The following is a 23,471-nucleotide window of genomic DNA, read 5'->3' on the forward strand; positions in this document are numbered from 1 at the left end:
AAGGCAGACGCTTAACCGCTGTGCCACCCAGGCGCCCCGAGGTAGTTACTTCTTTAACATAAAAATAGATTCATCTCAACCCATAAGCCAGCATTATGCTTAAGGGGGTAAACACTAAAAGCATTCCCATTTAAGTCAGGGTAAAACTAAAGTGTCCAATATTATTATATTGGACTATTATTTAGCATTGTTGTGGAAGAAATAACCAGTGTAATTAAAGATATTAGAGGTATGAAAATAAGAAAGTGAGACATTAAATTATCTTTATTTGCAGATGATAAGATAGAATGATATGATTGTATAGCTACAACCCAAGAGACTCAGTTGAAAAACTATTACAAAAATAAGATAGTTCAATAATTTTGTTGGGTACAAAATTAAAAGAAGAATCGAGTATTTGTATACTGCTCTCTTGATACTTAAAATACTCAGTATTTTATCATAATAAGAAATGTGTGATATATATGTGAATAAAACTTTGAATACAGAGGCTCACAAATGATGACTTTAAACATGGAAAGTTATCTCATGTTCTTGGGTAGGAAGACTCAAAGATGACAGTTCTTTTCAAATTAATTTACAGTGTAATAGGATCCCACTAAAATGCCAACAGTATTACTTAAGGAAACCAGCTGATTCTAAAGTTCACATAAAAATGAACAAACCCAAATAGGAAACCAGTTTTTTAAAGGTCAAGAAATTAGGGAGAAAGGGGCCCCTGGGTAGCACAGTCGTTAAGCGCCTGCCTTCGGCTCAGGGCGTGATCCCGGTGATCTGGGATCGAACCCCACATCAGGTTCCTCTGCTGGGAGCCTGCTTCTTCCTCTCCCACTCCCCCTGCTTGTGTTCCCTCTCTCGCTGGCTGTCTCTGTCAAATAAATAAATAAAATCTTAAAAAAAAAAAAAAAGAAATTAGGGGGAAATAGGGTGGCAGATACTAAAACAGTGTAGTAATGGTACTTGTGTGTATAGACAGATCAATGATACAAATAAAAGTTTAGAATTTTCCCAGAAATGCACAGTAGCTTAGTATAGCTTTAGAGGTGGCATTTCAGGGGCGCCTGAGTGGTGCAGTTGTTAAGCATCTGCCTTCGGCTCAGGGTGTGATCCTGGCGTTCCGGGATCGAGCCCCACATCAGGCTCCTCAGCTGGGAGCCTGCTTCTTCCTCTCCCGCTCCCCCTGCTTGTGTTCCCTCTCTCGCTGGCTGTCTCTCTCTCTCTGTCAAATANCGAGCCCCACATCAGGCTCCTCAGCTGGAAGCCTGCTTCTTCCTCTCCCGCTCCCCCTGCTTGTGTTCCCTCTCTCGCTGGCTGTCTCTCTCTCTGTCAAATAAATAAAAATAAATCTTTAAAAAATTTAGAGGTGGCATTTCAGATCGGTGGGGGGAAGATTGATCATTCAGTAATATGTCTAGAGATAACTGGATAGTCATCTGGGGGGAAAAAGTTGGATTCCTAGTTTGTACTTCACACAATTAAATTTCAGGCAGATCAGAGGTTTAAATAGAAAATGAAACCATATACCATAGGAGAATGTTTTTATAATCTTGGCACAATTGATCTTGGAATGGCAAAGGCCTTTCTAAAAGCCATAAAATGATTGATAAATTCAACTACATTAAAAAAAAAAGAATCTGTAAGGAAAAAAACCATCAGAAGCTAAATCCGTAGAAACTACATATTGGGGGGAATAATTTGCAACTCGTCACAAAGAGCCAGGTTCTCTAACATATGAAGCATTCCTAAAAAATTAAAAGAATAGAAAGACAACCCCACACAGGAAAAATGGGCAAAGGCTCTAAAGCATGCATTCTCAGTGTATGGCCTGTGGTCCCCAAGAGGGCAAAAATCATTTCTTGGGGAGCAGAGTATCTCAGATATGACAATGGTTTGTGGCTGTTCAAAGCTCAACTCTAAGGAATAAATCTTATTCCTTAGTATTTAATTCCTGTTGATAGAAAGAAATGAAATTTAATTTTTGATTGGTTGATTTAACAAATTTATTGTTTGTAATAATATAAATTATAAGAAAATAATTGTAATAATTAATGAAAGCAACATTTTCTCCTTTTAGGGTTAATAATGAAAAAGTGTTGAGAAATACAAATCTAAAAAAAATAGTTGACAGAAAAGAACATACAGATGGTTGTTGATCCTATAAAAATAATACTCTTATAAAGGCTTTATGGAAATATTCAAGGCAGCATTATTCATAATAGCCGAATGGTGGAAACAGCCCAAACGCACATCAGCTGATCAATGAATAAAGAAAATGTGGTAGATCCAGGCAATAGGCTGTCACTCGGCCGTGAGTAAGGAATGAAGTGCTGACACCTGCTGCTACTTGGATGAACTTGGACAACACCATGAGCGAAGGAAGCTAGTCACAATAGAGCACATATTCTGTGATTTTATTTACATGAAATGTTTAGAAAAGGCAAATCTGTAGAGAAAGTGGTTGGTTGCTTAGGGCTGGGGGTGATGGGGTATTTGGAAGAGTGATTGCAAAGGGCACAGTGTTTCTCTTGGGGTGATGAAATGTTCTAAAATTGTTGTTGGTGGTGGTCCCACAGCTCTGAATATACTAAAAGGCACTGAATTGTACACTCTGGGTGAATTGTTTGATATGTGAATTACATTCAATAAAGTGGTTACCAAAAAAATAACCGGTAGTAGCAGTTCTTAGTCTTTCATTGGAATGGACCACTTTAGTGTCTCTCAAAAGCCGTGAAGACTCTCTCCAGAAAGATTTGTACGTGGAGAAAAGTTTGCATTTAATTTCAGTGCCTTTGAGGACCCCCAGATGCCTTAGGAGTCCGTGTGGCTCAGCCTAAGAACTTCTGCAAAATATTTAGTGACATGGAAATATTTTCATTAATTGCCATTAAGTAGAAAACACAGTTTTATAAAAATAGAATGATTAGAAGGAGTTCATTTCTGTGGTGTGTATCAACTCTTCTCATTCTGGAACATTTCTTGCTTGTTCTTGTACATTTCTTATTTATTCAGGTCTCCTCTTATGTCAAGTTGTATGGTTCTCTTCATATATCTGCACTTCTTTTTTTGCTATTTAATAATTTGTGTTGCTCCCTTGAATTGTATTTTTATTCCAGTATTACTTTGAATTTTTATTGCTGCCAGATTTATAAGTGGCCACCTTACCAAATGCTCTTCGTTTTTTGACTTTTTACCCTTCCATCTTATTTAATTTTCAGAATGGAAATATCGTTATTGTTTTCTGAATATAAAAGTCATATATGTTCATCATTTTAAAATTCAAACAATTTAAAAGATTAGAAAGTGAAAGTACCTCCATAATTCTGCCCCTAGAGATAGCCACTGTTTCTTATTAGTTGTAAGTATTTTTCAGTTAATTAGCTGGGGCTTCCCAGATAGAAAAATCATATCATCTTTAATTAATGTGTGACAAGGATAATGTTTGGAGGATATTAAGCCAATGCATTTTCTTTAAAAAATAATCTTAATTATGAAATATCTTAAACATACAGAAAGAATTATGAAATATCTTAAACATACAGAAAGGTACAGAAAAGGATATAATATATTTATTTTACCATTGTCAGAGTTTTGGAGTCCTTCCACCCATCCCTTCCTTCCCCTGGGGCACCAGCCATCCCCATATGTTTACAACATAAGCATCTATCCACAAACAATACACAGAATTATTCTGCCTGTTCTTCAGTGTACATGAATTGTAGCATTCTGTCTATAACTTTTTGAAAGATTTTGAGATTTACTCAGGTTGATGTACATAGATCTAGTTTTCATTTTATCTGCTTGCTAGAATTCCATTGTTTTGCCATTTCCCTTCTAAGGTCCAGTTGTTTCCATTTTTAAACAATAACATACAGTACATGATAAACATTTGTGTCCATGTCTTCTTAGGTACATGGGGAAGATTTATCTAGGGTAGATACGTGGATGTGGAATTGCTACATCACAAGGTCTGTGCACCGGACTAGGTCCAATATTATCAAAATATCTCCAGTGTGATCATACCAGTGTGCCCACCATGGTTCCCACCAGCACCGTGCTCTGTAAGCGTGCTTGTTTCCTTGCAACCTCCCCTTCAGGTACCATCTGATTTTTAAGTTTTGCCAGTGGATGGATATGAAACATATCTTGCTGTCACTTTAGTTGTATTTTCTTGATTACCTGTGAGGTTGCAGAGCTTTTTACTTATTTATTTACTTTTGAGATTTTCTCTTCAGAGTCCCTGTTCATAGCCTTTGTCCATTTTCCCCCCTCATTGATTTGTAAAGTTCATTATATATCGTGGACACTAATATTTTGTTGCAGATCATTTCTCCCAGACTATGCTCTGTTTTCACTTTGTTTATAATATCATTTATTGTATGCAAATATCAATGTTTGCCTTTATGGTTTAGCACTTTTTCTGTCTTGCTTAGGAAATCCTTCCCACGCCAGTGTCATAAACACATGTTCCTATATTTATTTCTAAAAGTTTCAAGATTTTTGCAATTTATAATTAGTCTTTAATCTACCTGGCATTAATTTTTATATGATGTATAATTTTTTATATGGAATTATTAGGAATTTTTTTTTTGTCTTTTCCTCATATGGATAACAATTCCAGCATTATTTTCCCCTTTTAACTTTTTACTTTAAAAAATTTCAAACATATACAGAAATATAGAAAATAGAATCATAAACTTCATTTACTAATCATCCATGAATGTTCATTTCATGGCCAGTCTTGTTTTGTCCATAGCACCAATCATTCCCTCTCCTGAATTATTTTAAAGCAAAGTCAGACATCATATAATTTCATCTGTAAATATCTGAGCATGAATCTTTAAAAGATCAGGTCTCTTTTGAACCACAGTAGCATTATTATATCTAAAAAAACATTAATTTCTTAATACCAATAAATCTCTACAAATCATGTCATAATTTTCTTTTTGCAGTTGGTTTGAATCAGAATCCAAATAAATTACACATATTGCTGTTGATTGAATTTTCTTAAGTCTATTTTAGTATATGAATATCTCCTTCCTCTTCCCCCCCTTGAAATTTATTTATTAAAGAAACTAGACTGTTGGTTCTGTGCAGATTCCCACATTCTAAGTTTTCCTGACTGTGTATTTGTGGTGGTACCATTCAACATGTTCCTCTGGCCTGGTGTTTCCTGTATACAGTGAGAGACCTGATGGCATTCAGATACGACATTTGCTAACTACTGGAATTGGACACTTAACTCAGTGTTTTTAAAATATGGTACTTGTATTTTTGTTAAATTTTCTAAATGGGGTATATTAGCCATCTATTTGTAATTTATTTCTAATTTTATTTGGCAAGAATACTTTGTCCAAGATTTTGTGTATTTCCATCAGCAGGTTTATAATGTCTAACATCACGTATTTGGGATATTAACAACCATTATGTGCCTAGATCCATTACTTCATCAGGCTTGGAAAATGACAATATTCTAATTCCATCGTTCCATTATCCTTTACTATACATCGTTTATTGAACAGTCCATTCGTCACTCTTTTGTGCTGGTCCCATATACATGCGGCTCGGTTTCCAGACTCTCTTTCCTGTTCTTTTGACCTATTTGTCCTGGCACTAATGCCACATTATTTTAATTACTCTAGCTTCATCACAAGTCTTCGTATTTGGCAGAAGAATACATCACAGAATACATTAGCTTACATATACATACACTGAAAAAAAAGTTCTTCTTGACCCTTTCTGATTCCATACATATTTTGGAATCTGCTTATCAAAGTTCCATGGAGAACTCCCTTGATGTTTTGGAATCACTCTGTGTCAAATCTATATTTCAGGTGAGAGAGAGAATTGCCATCTTTGTGATACTGAGTCTTTGTATCCACTAACGTGAGTTAGTTATCCATTCATTTAGACCTTTTATATCCTTTTATAATTTTCTCTTCAAAGTTCTTACACATCTTATGGATGTCGTCATTGTGAATGGTGTCTTCTTTTTGAATTACACTTTTTAACTGTTACTAGCGTATAGGAAGGCGATCAATTTTTATATATGGGATTTGTATTTAGCAGGCTTGAGGAACTCTATTATTCTAATAGTGGTGTTGGTAGATTTTCTTGGAATTTTTTCAAACGTAGGCAGTGGTTTTTAAATCTGAGAATAATGACAATTCTGTCATGTCTAATCCATATATCTTTTTCCTTTTGTCTCCTCAATTGTATTTATCTAATGTTGACTACAAGTGGTGATAGTGATCTTCTTTTGCTTCTTTCTGAATTTCACAGAAATGCTTTTGCTATTCAGCACCAACGGTCATGTATGTTGGAATTTTCCCTTTTTTGGATTTTTTTTCAGCTTTATTGAGATATGATTGACATATAATATTGTGTAAGTTTAAGGTGTACCGTGTGATGATTTGATATATGTATATACTACAAAATGATTATCATATTAAGGTTAGTTAGTACATCCTCACCTCACATAATTACCATTTTTGTTGTGGTGACAGTGGTGGTTGTTGTGAGAACATTCGAGATTTACTCTCTTAGCTCCTTACATATGTACAATACAGAATTATATAGTCACTATGCTGTACGTACCCCAGAACTTACTTATCTTGCAGCTGGAAGTGTATGCCCTTTGACCAATACATACCCCTTATGAGACCAGGTCAGCTCCTTTCTGTTTCCTAGGTAACTTTTCATAAATAAGCATTCTGTTTTATCACATGCTTTCCCCCACATATGTGGAGGTGATAATATGTTGTTTGTTTGTTTTTTTAATATTCCTGGGCTATGGGGCACATGGCTGGCACAGTTCGTGGAGCACGCAACTCTTGACCTTGGAGTCATGGGTTTGCGCCCCGCATTGGGTGTAGAGATTACTTTAAAAAACAAATAAAAATTTAAAAATATATATATAACTGGACTAATTACATTAATATTTTTAAATGCTTAACTATCTGTGCGTGCCTCAGATAATCCCTACTTGTTATAACGTCTCACTGCATTTTTCACTCATTGCCCAATTTGATATTTTATTTAGATTTTTACATCTATGTTCTTAAGTAAGAGTGTCTTATAACATGCAGTGCTTGCCTCTTCCTTGTCTGTTTTGGTATTAAGGTTGTCCCTGCTTCCTAAAATGTGTTAAGGAGCTTTCCCTTTTTTTCCCCCCATTCACTAAAACATGTTGCAAAGAATAAGGATTTTCTATTCCTTGAAGTTTTAATAACTGACCTATAAAATCATCAGTGCTGGATAATTTTGTTTTGTTTCTGTGGGTGGATTCTAAACTATGGATACCATTTTATTAGTGATTTAAAAATCTATGCAGGTTTCTTCTTTCTTCTTGGATCACTTTTATAAATTACACCTATTCATGAGATTGTTCAAAATTTTAATTTATTGTTATAAACTTCTTTGCATTGTCCTCCTGTGATGTATTATATTTGAAGTTTTGTTCCCCTGCTTTTCATCCTTAATATTGTTTATTTGTGCCTTCTCTCTTTTATCTTGATAAATCATGGTAGAAGTTCAGATATTTTATTAGTCTTTGCAAAGAACTGATTTAGGGACTTAAAAAATCTTCTCTACTGTTAATTTTTTAAAAGATTTATTTATTTATTTGAGAGAGAGAGAGAGTGAACACACAGAGGGAGGGGCAGAGGGAGAAGCAGACTCCCCGCAGAGCAGGGAGCCTGATGAGGGGCTTGATTCCAGGACCCCGGGATCATGACCCGGGCCAAAGGCAGACGCTTAACTGACTGAGCCATCCAGGTGCCCCTTCCTTCTGTTAATTTAATTGGTACATGATTGATTCCTGTTTTCTTTGTTCTCATTTTTATCATTGTCCTTTGAGTTTACTTAATTACTCTTTTGCTAACTACTGGAATTGGACACTTAACTCAGTGTTTTTAAAATATGGTACTTTTATTTTTGTTAAATTTTCTAAATGGGGTGTGTTAGCCATCTATTTGTAATTTATTTCTAATTTTATTTGTTGTCAGAGTGTGTGGTCTGCACATCTTTGAGTTTTCAAAGACTAGTCTGGTCTAGTTCTTGGTATTTTGATAACTGTTCCATAGATGCTTGAAAAGATTGATTCATCTCTAAATTTTAAGTACAGGGTGCTAAACAGATTCACAAGTTCAAGTGTGTTAACTGTATTATTCAAGTCTTCTTTATCTTTACTAATTTTATTTTTCAACTGCTTGACATGTATGTGAGAGAGAGTTCGTTAAAAATCTCCCTCTGTGGTTGTGGATATGTCTGTTTTTCCTTACAATTCCAGTCATGTTTGGCTGTATACATTTTGAGGTTGTTGTTAGGTGCATACAAGTTTAAGATTCTTAAATCTTTTGGGGGGGGTGCAGGAGAGAGAGGGGAAGAGAAAATCTTTTTTTTTTTTAATGTTTTTTTATTATATTATGTTAGTCACCATACAGTACATCCCCGGATTCCGATGTAAAGTTCGATGATTCATTAGTTGCATATAACACCAGTGCGCCATGCAATACGTGCCCTCCTTACTACCCATCACCAGTCTATCCCATTCCCCCACCCCCCTCCCCTCTGAGGCCCTCAGTTTGTTTCTCATAGTCCGTAGTCTCTCATGTTTCATTCCCCCTTCTGATTATCCCCCCTTTCTTTATCCCTTTCTGGGGAAGAGAAAATCTTAAGCAGGCTCCATGCCCAGCATGGAGCCCAGTGCGCTGCTTGATGTCACGATGCTGAGATCACTACCCAAGCCAAAATCAAGAGTCTGAGACTTAACCGACTGAGCCACCCAGGTGACCCAGGATTCTTACATCTTTTCCCTTAATTGTTTTGTATCATTATGTAACATCACTGTTTATCTCTATCTGCTTTTGCCTCAGAATCTATTTTGCCAGATGTTAATATAACTACACCACCTTTTAAGTTATTTTTTAATTAAATTTCTCTGATATACCATTTTCTGTTCTTTTATTTTCAATCTGAGACATAATCTTACATTGCTTACAGCTGTTCGCTTTTTTCCCCCCAATCTAAGCAGCTTTGTCTTTTAACTGGCAGAGTTGGTCCACTTATATTTATTTTTAATATGAACATTTGTTAATACCACCTTATTTTGTGCTGTTTCCTATGCTTTCTCTTTATTTATTCTCTCCCTGCCCCTATTTTCTGCCTTGTATTTGATGGATCAGATTTCTTTATTCCCTCCCTTCCTTTGTTCTCCTCCAGTGGCTTGGAAGTTTTAGCATCTATTTCTCTGCTTTCAGATGATAAGCTTAAATTTTTATGGGGCGCCTGGGTGGCTCAGTCGTAAAGCCTTGGGCTCAGGGCATGATCCCAGCGTTCTGGGATCGAGCCCCACATCGGGCTCCTCTGCTAGGAGCCTGCTTCTTCCTCTCCCGCTCCCCCTGCTTGTTTTCCCTCTCTCGCTGGCTGTCTCTATCTCTGTCAAATAAATAAATAAAATCTTTTAAAAAATTTTTTTATAATGCATGCTCGAATTACCAAAGTCGGAAGTTAGTCGGTATTCATACCCTCCTCCTAACCTGTTCAGGGATCTGATGACCACTCCGTCCCACACTGTGCATGTTATTTTGTCTAGAAATCTAATTCCACATTGTTTTAAGACTTCTCCAAATTAATTCTCTATTTAATATCTGGTCTCCTCACTTCAGGGCTAGTGAGCTTCAGTTTGTACACCTACAGCTCTGGCTTTTGAAAACATCCCTCTTATTTCTCACATCTGGGCATTTTCATTTATATGTATTTGTGTGTGTGTGTGAGAGAGAGAGAGAGAATGAATAGGTCTGTATTTTGAAAACTTTGTGGAATATTTTATATAGGATTTCTAGTAAGATTCTAGATGACAGAAGAAAGGGGTGCCACATTATTTCAGTTTGCCATGTTGAGTGGCACCCCAGATTTTTTGGCATTGATATATATGCACTTAGAGAAAATACAGTTTGTTTTGCTGTGGATTTTTTTTAAATTTATAGAGTATCCTATTGTATATGCTATTCTGTATCTTTCTTTTTCTATCAGTAATAAGCATCTTCCCTGTCAATATCTATGCATCAAACTGATTTTCACTGTTGCAGTTTATTGCATTGTATGGATTTAATATAGTTTATTCAACCACATTTTGCTTGGACACTAAGATTATTTCCAGATTTTGCTGTTAAAGGGAATGTTGCAGTTAAAATCGTGTACAAGCTGCCTTAGGAATGCATGCCAGTGTTTCTGTAAGACAGAAGCAAAGATGTGGTATTGTCATGATATAGAATATGCATTTTTTCATTTTGATCCTGCTCAAATGCCCTTCAAAGTGGGAATGCTATTCTATGTACATTTTCATATACATTTTATATTCCTGTCATAATGTATAAATCTGTTACCCCCATCCTGTCAACAACACTTGTTATACTTGAACTTGAAAAAAATTTGCTGAACTCATGGTTGCAATTATCCCTTTATTTTACTTTGCATTTAGTCCCCTGAGTACTAGTAAAATGAAACCTCTTTTCTGATACGATTACTGATGATTTGCATTTCCTTTTCTGTGAATTGCCTGTTCATATTCTTTGTCCATTTCCTAGTCTAGATAGTTTGTTTTTTTCTTCATGATTTGTAAGAATTATGGCTTATAGAGTAGTCAGCTTTACTAAACGTTGCATTTATGGCTTTTGGTTTTTGTGCTTTATTTAAGAAGTTTCCCACACCCCAGGTTGATCATACAATCTCCTATAATTCTCCTAACATAATTGTTTTGTGTTTTGCTTTAGGACTTAACCCATTGGAACTTTTTCCTTATGGATAGCGTGAGGTAAGGATCTACTTTTATTTTTTCATATGGGAGGCATTTGTTGAGTGGTATATAACTTCCTCACACATTTGATATTGCATCCTATTTAGATTAATAAATCAATGGACAGGATATATCTGAACTCTACTCAGTTCTCTTACGTATTGATTTGTCTCCTCCTGTACCAATGTCACACCATTTTAATTTCTCACCATTTCAATTTACGAAGTTATGAATCTTATAGACAGAAACATAGATTATGTTTAATGTTTATTTGGTCCGTTTGTGTACATTTGTTCTTCCATATTAATTTTAGAATCATTTTGTAAAATTCCATGAAAAGTCCTCTTGAGTTGCAATTGATATTATATTGACTTTAAAGATTATCTGAGGGAGAGTTTCTTTCATACTCCAAATGCTTTGAGCTTTTTATTTGTTCAACTTGCCTCATGAACTTCTTATTTTATTGCATTTCGGTGAGAAAATGTAGCCTTCTTCCTATAATAGATATTGATTGAGCACCGACATTATGGCGGCCGCTGTGCTAGGCACTGAGAATCAGTGGTGACAAGACAGTCATATTCTCTGCCCTCATGTGGCTTAAACTTCCTTAACATTTCCTTTGTGGGCTAGAAAAATCTTTCATTTAAAAAAAATGCCATGTGGAACATCTAAGATGATGTATTCTATGTACGTAGGTGATAGATTTTGAAATATATCTTGTAAATAATCTTATTAATGAAATTATTCATATCTTCCATATTTTTATTTCTTTTTGCCTACTTGATTTGACAAAGCGATGCAATAATATTAAGGTATCCTATTAGGATTGTGATTTTGCCAAATTCATCTTGGTATTTCTAATAGCTTTTGCTTTGTATATTGCTTTTTTAAAAAATGCTACCATTTATTAGATTTTTTAATACAGAAAATGTTAAAGAATATCCCATAATCTCACCATCAACATAATCCTTACCAATTCCCCAAACACACACACACACACACACACACACACACACACACACACACACACACACGGTAGGAAATTCAGATTATACAGAAAACAAAAATTCAAGTTTCTTGCTTCACTACCCCTCTTGCCGAAGGCAGCCACTTTTGACAACTTGGCAAATTTTGCCTGAGATCACCTTCTTTCCCTCTAGCATTGTTCCACAGAGCCTCATGTTTCTGGAAAGCCAGTGATGCACAGAACTCTCTCTAATGATATAGCTTCCGTGTGTCTTGGAGTAGGTGTTTTTGGGGCTGCGCCCAGCTCCCACTGCCAATGCCTCTTGCTTTGGAACTGCTTAGGCCCTTCTAGAGCAGCACTTTTCAGACATTTATGTGCACACAGATCCCTGGAGACGTTGATAAAAAGCAGATTCTGATTCAGCGGGTCTAGAATAAGACCCAAGATTCTGCATTTCTAGCAAGCTCTCAGGTAATAGGCTGGGCTGCTGGTTCTTCAGCTACACTTTGAATAGCAGGGTCCTGTCCTCAAACTTGTCTGCCCTTTGGAATCCCCTGGGGAGTTTTATAAACTCCGAATGCCTGAGTCCCACCCCCAGAAATTTGGATTTAATTGGTATGGGTTGTAAAACTCCGAATGCCTGAGTCCCACCCCCAGAAATTTGGATTTAATTGGTATGGGTTGTAGCCTACACAGCAGGGTCCTGTCCTCAAACTTGTCTGCCCTTTGGAATCCCCTGGGGAGTTTTATAAACTCCGAATGCCTGGGTCCCAGCCCCAGAAATTCGGATTTAATTGGTATGGGCAGATTAAAAGCTCTCCAGGTAATTCCAGTGTGCGAGAACCACTGTTCTAAAGAAGCTCGCGTCCTCATCTCCATGCTTTGCTTTTGCTGCAAAACCGCCCTCAGCACTGAAGCTTCGATCGAAGCCCCTGTAACCTGTTTCCCTGGGGTCCTGCCAAGGACCAAGATCCCCACCATGTGCTCGAAGGGTGCAGACTCACTCCGCTCCGTGCCTCAAGGAGACCTTTCCCTGCGGTTTCATGTTCTCCTGGGTTTCATCTTTCAGGAGGGCACTGTTTTTGTCTTAGGAGGTCTCCCAGAGGGAGAGAGAATGAAGTCAGAAGGTCCGGCCGTTTGGAAAGCATCCCCTGAGCAAACAAATCATGCCCAGGCCTCACTTCGTAAATAGGATAATCCTGCCCCGGAGATCTCACCTAGGCCTGCCTCCATCTCTCGTTGTCCTGCCCGGCCCCCATTACATCTGTCATACCTTTGCAGTGCCTTTCCTTAGAAAATGCGGTTCTCAAAGTGGGGTCCCTGGGCAGCAGCCTGACCATCACTTAGGAATTGGTTAGAAAGTCAGGATTCTCAAGCACCTCCCCAGTGCTACTGATCGGAAACTCTGGGGGTGGAGCCCAGAAATCCATATTTTATTAAGCCCTCTGGGGGACTCATGCCTCCTCGCATGGGAGAACCCTTGCCTAAGATGCTGACTGATTTATTTGACCTGGGGTGGTGCTCAAGTGTCACTGTGTTGAAAAGGTTCCCCAGGTGATTCTCATGTGCAGCCAGGGCTGTGAACCACTGCCTCAGACAGTCCTCATTCCTTAGATTTATCAGGCCATTCTCTTAGGGGCCAAGTAATAACTTGATCTCCGGCTACAACAGGTTCCATCACCTTGAAGCACACTTTGTAATGCTTCTAGTATTTTGTGCTGATCTTCTTCCTCTTTCCTCTCAAATTTGCCCAGATTTTCTGTAACTCCTTGGTTTAGATGCCCTGGTGTCTTGAGAGGTCCCAGTTGCTCCAGTGATATAATACACTGTGTGTGTGTGTGTGTGTGTGTGTGTGCACGCATCTGCGTGCACATGTGCACGTGCGTGCGTATGTGTGCGTGCAGATGTACATGTAGGTACGTGTGAGTGCACGTGCATGTGTATGCATCTACATGTGTGTACACACGTGTGTGTGTGTGAAAGAGACCATTTCCCACAGGCTCCATGGATATGGTTCCCTTGGGGAGAATCGTTCCAGTCTTCTCTGGCGTATTTCCTCACGCACCATTTCTGGTGTAATAACAGCTGAGATGTGGCCCCTTCTCTAATGCTCAGTCTACCTTCCCCTTTCATATTAGTTTCTTCTGCCTTCAAGGTTCCATTTGATTGACATTTCATAGCCATCCAGTCTGCTCCAAAGTTCGCAGTGTTTCTCTTCCTCCACTCAGTGGGGCTGTTTTTAATTGTTTTCTTTTTCCACTGCTGCTCTGATGGTCTGAAGTATTCTTTTCTCTGTATAACCTCAACTTTCTGGACAACTTAATTCTTAGAGACAAAATCCTCCAAGGACAGGATTTCTTAACTTCTCTGTAGTTTTTGGGTTTACAATCATTTTATTGAGTTATTTCTCTATGAACCTAAGAAGACAGCACATCTCTTTGTAGCAGATTCCCTTTTCGTTTTTATTTGTACATTAATAAAATATGCTGTTCTTCTGAGAGTGAAGTCTCAATTTGGATCTCTAAAATCCAAGGCTATGATTATTCCAGAGCCAACTTCAGACCACATGGTGGGGAGCATGACCCATAAGAGCCTATGGGCATAGCCACATAAATGCGCAGTTTCCCCTGGCCCTGAATGTACCATAAAACAACATAGAAGGGCATGGAATTTCGGCCGCCTACTTGTGCTCTCTACCCTACTCTCATACTAAGATTATAAAGGTGGAGGCTCACGTGTGTACGTTGTGCAGCACACGTGGGACTCGGGCACAGTATAAATGTTATGAAAACAAGAGTAAAAACAACAAGTAGTTAGTCCTCCTCTTAAGGTCTAAATAACATTGTAGGTGCATGATGGCTCCCAAGATGTGGATGTCTTAGTCTCCATAGCCTGTCATGGTAAAAGGGATATGCTGACATATTAAGTAAAGGATCTTGAAAGTAAAGAGGATCAGACTAGATTCTCCCAGTGAGGTCTACATGTAATCCCAAGAGTCCCTATAAGAAGGAGGCAGGAAGTTCAGGGTGAAGAAAAGTGGATATAACAACAGAAGCAGAGAGAGAGAGGTTGGAAGATGCGGGGCTGCTGGCTTTGAAGATGAAGGAGGGGGTCATGAGCCAAGGAGTGCAGAGGGCTTCTAGAAGCTGGAAAAGGCAAGGAGAGAGATTCCTCCTGGAGCCTCCAGAGGCAGTTCAGCCTTCGCAAGACCTCGATTTTGACCCAGTGAAACACTTTGGGCTTGTGACGTCCAGAACTGTGAGACGATAGATTTGTGATGTCTTAAGCCACTAAGTTTGTATTAGTTTCTTAGAACAGCAATCAGAAACGAATACAGTATATTGATAGGGATAAAGGGCTTTCTTTTCCCTCTAATCAGAGCATCCCCTCTGCTCTGCCTGTCTGCTGGGGCTCCACAGCTGCTGACATCTGCTGAGAGCCACCTGCGTGGCCCACACCAGAGTGCGCACTGTGTATTCCAGGGCAAGCTGTAGCAGCCCTTACCCTGAGGCTCGGATGGACCCGCACAACCCACTTTTGCTGAGGCCCATGCCTGTATCAAAGCAGCAACTCACCAGTGAAAACAACCTGATGGCATAGCCCCACCCAAACCCGCAGCCCTCAAATGTTAATTTGCTCCCCAAATTCCACTCCTAGTCCAATACGTGTAAGCCCGGTGCATCAGATGGTAACCCTCCCCTGAATGAGCTTCCCCACCCACAGTGGAGCCCTCTCCTCCCTGAGGATCAAGCCTGCACCTGCGCATTTAAGGCTTGGAGGAGATGTCGAGAATGGGGGCTTCCCGTGGACAGCTGGCTCTGAGAACGGAGCAGGGAAGGGGCCGAGCTGCACCCTGTTCTCCACCCCGAACTCACCTCCAGAGCAAGTCCCACCCCTTCTTCAGGGAGAAGTGAGTGGATGGGCCGAGAGTTGGAGTTACACCGATGGAGCCCCATCCTTGTGGAAACACCAGGAAGGGGGTGATGGGTTTTTCTTGGCGTATTTCTTGTAGATCTGTGCAGTCCGTGTCCTTGGCTCCCCACAGCAGCCCTGTGGGAGTGGGGTCTTGTCGCACTTTCATCAGTAAAGCAGGACTCAGAGGAGTGAGACATTTTCTCACAAGAGTAAGTGGCAAAGATGGGATTCAAACCCACATCAGTCTGAATACATGTTTTGTTTTTTTTTATTGTTGGGTTTTTTTTTTTTTAAGGCAAAGGCAAAAACTATCTCATTTACAACAGATGAGGTAAGCCTGGGCAGGAGCACCTCAAGTGGATAGGTTGTTTGAGGGACCATTCTTTCCAGTTTTCCCACCAATTTATCCTGTGCACATTTTCTGATTCCACAGTAGAGAGGAATTTGTGTGCTTTGTATTTACGCTAACTGTGTACATCTTCACAGCAACCACCCGGGTTCCATTCTATTATTATCCTTATTTTACAGTTGAGGAAACTGAGACTCAGAAAAAGAGTAACAACTTGCCCACAGTCGTAGAGCTAAAAAGTGGCAGAACTGGGATTCCATGTCCCATGTCCACATTCACCACTGGCACAAAGAATGGATGGAACGGAGTAGACCATACCCTTTGTGGAATATATTGCTTCCGGATAGGGCAGGAGAGTGCTGCTCGGCAGAAAGCATATTTAGTCCTATGTGTGAACCTGACCTGGCACAGGCAGGCTGCCTCTTAGCTCTGGTTGGCTGGATCATAAAATAGATCTGGCATTGTCACTCCCCTACTGAAAATCCTCGGTGGCTCCACATTGCTCTTGGCAACAGTTTGAACTGTTTTAAGACGGCCTGAGGTCCTGCTGGGTCAGGTTCCTGTTTATCTTGCTAGCCTCATTTCAAGCCACCTCCCAATTTCTTTTTTTTTAAAGTGATTTTTAAATTACATATCAAAGTTTATGTACATGATATAGAGTTAGATAGCAGCATGAGGTTTATAACAAAAAACGGGTTCCTGCTAGATCCTCAGTTTCCCCTCTCATGAGATCACAACTTTGAGGTTTTAGTGATCTCTTTTGCTATTTGCCTTTGTATTTCAAGGCAATGGTTTATGCTGCTAGTTCCACATTTTTAAAGAAAAGTCTGTTGACCTTCTAGTGAGAATCAGATGAAGATTTAGTTCCTTTACATTACATCACATTTCCCTTCCCATCCTTCCAACATGATTACATCACAACTTTTGTTAATCAAATACTCAATATTATATAATTAGGGCCATGCAGAGATTAGTCACAGCTGAGCCATGTACTGTACTATTAATACATTCTTTTCCTGTACAACTTTTGTTTTTCCCAGAGTTAATAATTCATTTGTTTTTTATATTTACCTGGTCTGATTCTTTTTTTTTTTTCAAAGATTTTATTTATCTATTTGACAGAGAGACAGCCAGCAAGAGAGGGAACACAAGCAGAGGGAGTGGGAGAGGAAGAAGCAGGCTCCCAGTAGAGGAGCCCGATGTGGGGCTCGATCCCAGAACACCAAGATCACGCCCTGAGCTGAAGGCAGACGCTTAACGGCTGAGCCACCCAGGCGCCCCTGGTTTTCTGATTCTTGACCACTTCTGCCTCAAACTTGCCAATGAACTAAAATACCCCTCCCAGTATGGTCAAACTCATCAGGTAATCTATCATATATTTTTCTCCACTGGACACAGCTTTCCTCTGGCCTTCCATATTCCCGTGATGCTCCAGGGTGATTTTTCTCAAGACCTCCCTGGCATATGACTGTCATCTTGGTACATTTCCTTCCCATCATTCCCAGTTTTCCCTTTGCCTTTCTGTTGGATCTCATTTCCTGTATTCCATGCTTTTCTCTTTCTTGGTTTTCTCCCTCATTAGCTGTAGTGTATCTTCTTAGCATCCTGAAAAGGAATGCAAAGGCGCTAATAATATATTTTTAAATTTTGCATGTCTAAAACTGTATTTGTTCTTCTTTCACAATTAATTGATAACTAGGGGAGACTCAGAATTCTTGGCTGGAAATTATTTCCCCTTATCTTTTGTAAGTCTTTACTCCACATCTTCTAGCTTCCTGAGTTGCTCTTTGGAAATTCCATATCATTCTGGTTCCCAATTCCTGTGTACAACTTTCTTCATTTCTAGCAGTTTCTAGGATCTCTCTTTATTCTTGGTGTTCTAACATTTCATAATAATATGCCTAAATTTTCTCATATTTTACTTTCTATTTAAAAAAATTATCTTCATCTTTTTATTCTAACATCTGGGTTCTCTTAACTTCATCGTCCAGCTTTTCCATATTCTCTCAACATTCCCTTAAAAAATACATAGATAATATTCTAATCTCATTTTTTGGCTGCAGTGTCTTATCTTTCAGAGGATATTATTTATAGAGGTTTATTCAAATGTTTCCTGGCTCCCTGTATTGTCTCTCTTTCCTCCTACTCACTTTTTCCTATTTTCCTAAATCTCTGGTCTCTGTCTTTCATTCTAGAGTCGTCTACAGATATCTGGTGATAATTGGCTGTCATTCATATTTCAAAGTATTGTGTATGGACCTGACCAGAAACTCTGTGTACGTGGGTAGGGTTCACCCAGAGTGATCTGCCAGACACTGGCTATTTCATTGGAGGGCCCTTGGTGGTCTCTGTAGACCTCTTTCCTTGTGCCAGTTTTCCCAGAAAAGAAGTTTTCCATTTGCCTGACCTGGAGAAAGAAGGAGGCATGGAGACAGCTCTAAGCCCATCTGCCAGCATCCTGTGAGCACCAGGAGAGGACAGGGATGCTAGTTTTAGTGGGGGCCTCACTCTTTGCTTAGCTGATGCTGCAAGTCCAGAGCCTCTGGCCAACCTCTCGGAGGGTAAACTTTGTGTCTGTAGCTGTGGTGGGGGGTGTGGCTGGTCCCCTGACCAACTGAGGCTTGAACCTTGTTTCTTGTGTTACTCCCTCCCAGCCCCCTTCGGAAGTACCTAAGTTCCATCTCTGAGCCTTTTCCAGGTCCCTGGGGCCAATTGGTTTGCTCCTAGTTGGCTTCCCTTCCTGCAGGCTCAGATTTCAGCTTTCCCTGCTCTGCAAGTCAGTTGCCATCATCTATTTTCCTAGCTTCCAAAATTTACTTAATAACTCCATCTGCTTTTGTTTCCTCTCCTGTTCTCTTTATCCTGTGGGTTTATACATCTTTAAATTCCATTAAAGCCCATTTTGGTAAGATTTCAGGGGTGAGTAGAAACAAACACATCTTCGACCATCCATTTTCCCTAAAGTTCCCTAACTTTCTTCATTGTTTTCTTTGTTTGAGCCATATCTGTTCTCTTTGATTCTTTTTTTAGATGTATGAAGGTTTTTTTTTAAGATTTATTTATTTTAGAGAGAGAGAGAGAGCGTGTGTGTGTGCATGAGTGAGCGGGGGAGGGGCAGAGGGAGAGGGGGAGAAAGAATCCTCAAGCAGACTACCTGCTAAGTGTGGAGCCAATGCAGGGCTTGATCCCAGGACCCTGAGATCATGACCTGAGCCAAAACCAAGAGTTGGACATTTAACTGGCAGAGCCACCCAGGTGCTCCTCTCTCTCTCTCTGATTCTGAAACATGTTATGTTCCTTCCTGCCACTGGGCCTTTGCACATGCTCTTTCCCCTCTCCTGGAACACTCTCTCCTTCTTTCACCTGCTCTTCTCTTGGCTGTGACTTATCATACATATCTCAACTTAAAAGTCACCTCTTCAGACAGACCTCCCCGATCCTGAGCCTTCTTTCACCCAAAGCAACTCTAGCAGCTACCTCTGCACAAACCAGAACTGCTTCTTCTGGATCCTCTAGAACCCCCTGCCTCCTTCATAGATGCAGGAGGTTTTCAGAAGAAGGGAGAGAAGGGAGGAAGGGGCATTTCCCCCCCAGAGCCTTGAGCATCCTGCTGGAAGCCCCCAGGCCTGGCGATAGCCTCATCCACCCTCTGACCATATGTCAGCTGCCCTAAGAGCTGAGCTGGTGCCTGAGATCCCTCCCAGCTGTCGGCCAAGAGTGAAAAATCAGCAGAAACAAGGCCTGCCCTTTGTCCTCTCGGCCTCCGTGCTCATCTGGGACTTTTTACTCACACTCTGTTTATCTCTGTCTCTGTTAAATCTGTGGGTCTCAGCCATTCCTCTTTGTCTCTCCATGTGTCTCTTTTTGTCTCTGAGTCTCTCTCTCTCTGGGCCCCTTTTCTCGCCCCACTCATCTTTCTTTCCTCCTCCTTGCCTCCCTCCTTCTCATCTCCCATTCTCTCTCTCCCTTCCCGTCCACCCACCTCGTTTTCCCTTTGTCTTTCTCCACATTCCTCCTGCGCCCTCTCTGGCTCTGAGAATGCCTCTCTCTGCCTGGTACCCCCCCACGCGCACACACACACAGAGCATCTCTGAGCCCTTCCCCTGCCTCTGTTCAGGTGCACGGTTGGTGGGGGCCTTCCTGCAGTGGGGCCCCAGGTGTGGTGTGGCCTGGTGGCCGGCCGGACCGCCTGCTGTCTAACACTCTTGTAAGGTTACTATTTATCTAGTGCAACCAAAGTTGGCACACACATCTGGCGCCTGGTACTTAGTGCAATTATTTATGATTTCCACTAAGATTTAAAAGCTCATCGCCGGCCTTGTAATGCAGTAACTGATTGCGCTGCTAATGTAATTAAGAAAAGATTATGATGTCCACGTGGCGTACCAGATGGTGGCATTCATAGTAATCGGCGCGCACAACTGGCAGACAACTGCACAAGGGCAGCCGAGCGGAGGCAGCTGGAGACCAGCGTCTTCCTCCAGCCACTCAGAAAGGAGAGAGGCTGCTGGGAGTGCTGGACAGTGCAGGGTGGGAAGCAGAGGGGACAGGGAGGGATAAGGACAGCTGGAGAGGGTGGGTCCCTCTTCCCTGACCTGCACCTCCTAAGCTGGCCTCTTTGTTACTGCTCCCCCACTCACACACACACTCACACACACACATCACACGCACAGGCACCCACAACACGTACACTCAAAGTGCCATAAGTAAGGGACTCGTTCCTTCATTTACTCAAAAGTATTAAATGACTACTTAGGTTTTGATTTTGCAACTAGTTGTGCTAAGCCTGGGAACCGTATTGATCAATAGAGCAGACATGATCCCATTCCTTATGGAGCTCGACAGACTAGAGAAGGAATAAGCATTGATCGAATAACCACAAGAATAAGTATAAATTGAATTGTGATCAGTGTTACAAATGAGAGGTGGGTGGTATTATGAGGATTTCCACGGGGTATTTAACTTGGTCAGGGAGTTCAGAGAAAGCCTCTGTGAGGAAGTGACAACCGAGATGTGATCTCACCAAGAGATGAGAGGAGAGAAAGGTGTTTCAGCAGAAGGGACACATGCAAAGGCCCTGGGGTTAGAAGAGGGGCATGGCCAATACAGTGCCCAAGAAGAGCCAAGGCAACCTTGAAGAAAAGAAACAAAACTGGATGCCAAGACTTCTAATAAAGCTGTAGTTGTTCAGACATTGTGCTGCTGGCATAAGGATAAACAAATTGACCAGTGGAACAGAGAGAGTCTGGAAAAAGACCACACATAGATGATTACCACATTTATGACAAAGGTGACACCATGGTCCAGTGGGAAGGGGGTGGCTTTTTCAATAAATGGTGCTGGGGCAATTGGATATCCATGTGAAAAAAGTGTCTCTAGACTCCTGCCTCCCATTAGACACAAAAATCAATTCTAGACGATTTGCAGAGCTAAATGTGAAAGGGAAAACAGTAAAGCTTTTAGAGGAAAACATAGGAGACCAGTCTTGTGACCTGAGAGTAAGCAAATCTGCATTAACAGGACACAAAAAGGCCAACATTTTAAATGAGAAAAAAATATCATAAATTGAATGTACTAAAATCAAGAAATTCTGTCCCTAAAAAATACCAGCAAGAGAGTGAAAAGCTAACAGAGCAGGAGAAGATGTTCACAACTCAAATATTTCACAAAGAACTTGGATTCAGAATATGCTTTTTTAAATGGCTACAGTCAATAGGGAAAAAAACAGGACAATTCAGTTTTTTCTAAAAAAGGGCACCTCACAAAACAAGATTTTCCGAAGGCCAGTAAACATATGATGAGGTTCTAGACTTCGTTAGTCGTCAGAGAAATGCAGATGAAAATTATGATGAGATACCACCACTGCCACCTGCCAGAGTAGCTAGAAGTAAGAAGACAAAGTGTGAAACACTGAAGAGATCGTGAAGAGCGGGAACCCTCGCGCATCGCAGGTGGGAACGTATATTGGGACTTTTCCGGCTATTTGTCATTGCCTACTAAAGCTGAATATATAGATAGCCAGTGACCCACTCTATAGGTATATTAAATGTTTACCAAAGACATGTACTAAAATGTTCCTCGTTGTACCGCCCATAATAGTCAAGAACTCAAAACGGCTTAAGTGCTTGTAAGTAACATGGATGAATTTATCAGAATAGATCAGTTGTGGTATGTTCATACATTGGGATGCTACACAGAAATGCAAATAAATAGTGCTTGTTAATAGCCCATGTGAATCTCATAGATCTATTTACAAGCGAAAGCAGACAGAATAAAAGCATAGACACCGGATTTCCATCTATATCAAGTACAGAAACGGCAAAATTAGCCCACGGTGTTCAAAGTCAGAATAGTTCTCTCTGGGGAAGGAGAGGCTGGAACGGGACACAAAGGTGGCTTCTGGAGTTTGTGATTCTCTGTTTTGTGCTCTGGGGACTGGTCACGTGGGTTTTTTTGGTTTGTTCAAGTTCTTGCGGCTTTATACTTAGAACACGTGTGTTTTTCTCTGTATGTGTAATACTTCAATAAAAAGTGTGAAGGAAGAAGGAGCAAGAGACCAGTGTGGCTGCGGCGAGAGGAGGCTGAAGAGGGAAGTGGGGGAAAACCAAGCAGAGCCCACAGCCATGTCAGGGAACAGTGGCAAACCATTAAGGGGTTTTAAACGAAAGTTGGGGTGGGAGCGGCGGGTGGAAAGGGGGTGATGTGATCTGGTTTGCATTTCACACAGATCAGCCTGGACTTTCATTTACAGATGACTGATTGATCGTGTACATTTATCTCCTTTTTCTCCTCACGCTGCCAAATGCACGGAAAGAAATAAAAAGGATATATGCTCACGGTGATGAAAAGAGCCAGGAGAAGAGATACCATGGACCAGAACTTTCAATGAATTTCTGGAAGCTAAAAAGTGGACAGGAGCAAGGTGTTGATGGAGCCGCTCAAGGGACCTGCGGCTTCTGAGCAGTCTGAGGGCTCTCTTTACAAAGCAGCTCGATCCCACAGAACGTGGGAGAGGCTTGATCTCAGAGATGCCACCGTGTGCAAAGGAGGGTGGGAGGAACATGTGGGGCCTAAAGCAAGCTGGCCGGAAAGCCACTGACTTCTGTCCCTCCCCCCCGTGCCTACACACAGAATGCAAAGAGCAATCAAATAATAAGAAGGGGCTCTGAGAAATTAAACAATGAATGGCTCAAAGGAAAAAAGTTCAATAGAATTAAAAGATAAATTCAAGGAGATCTCCCAGAACATAAGAGCAAGGTAAAAGAGGCGGGAACAAGAAGAAAATAAGAATAAAGGATTTATTTAAGGATTTCAGTAACTGACTGATGGTAGTTCCAGAAAATGTTAATTTAAAGGGGGAGGTGGGGGAGGTGCAAGACGGAGAATTAACAAATAATACAAGAAATGTTCCCACAGTGGAAGGACACGATTCTCCAGAATAGATC

The 23,471-nt window shown here is 40.5% G+C and overlaps 1 long non-coding RNA gene across 1 annotated transcript in view; it reads left to right on the forward strand.

The window, feature by feature from the left end:
- LOC117803030 overlaps positions 1-23,397 on the forward strand; it is a 38,012-nt gene extending 14,615 nt beyond the window's left edge. The window contains exons 2-3 of the long non-coding RNA XR_004626586.1: positions 10,773-10,813; positions 22,841-23,397. This is a non-coding gene — a long non-coding RNA (uncharacterized LOC117803030). The remainder of the gene's footprint in view (positions 1-10,772; positions 10,814-22,840) is intronic.
- The last annotated feature ends 74 nt before the right edge of the window (positions 23,398-23,471 follow it).

The sequence above is a fragment of the Ailuropoda melanoleuca genome, chromosome 7 (assembly GCF_002007445.2).
Source record: "Ailuropoda melanoleuca isolate Jingjing chromosome 7, ASM200744v2, whole genome shotgun sequence".
Taxonomy (NCBI): Eukaryota; Metazoa; Chordata; class Mammalia; order Carnivora; family Ursidae; genus Ailuropoda; species Ailuropoda melanoleuca.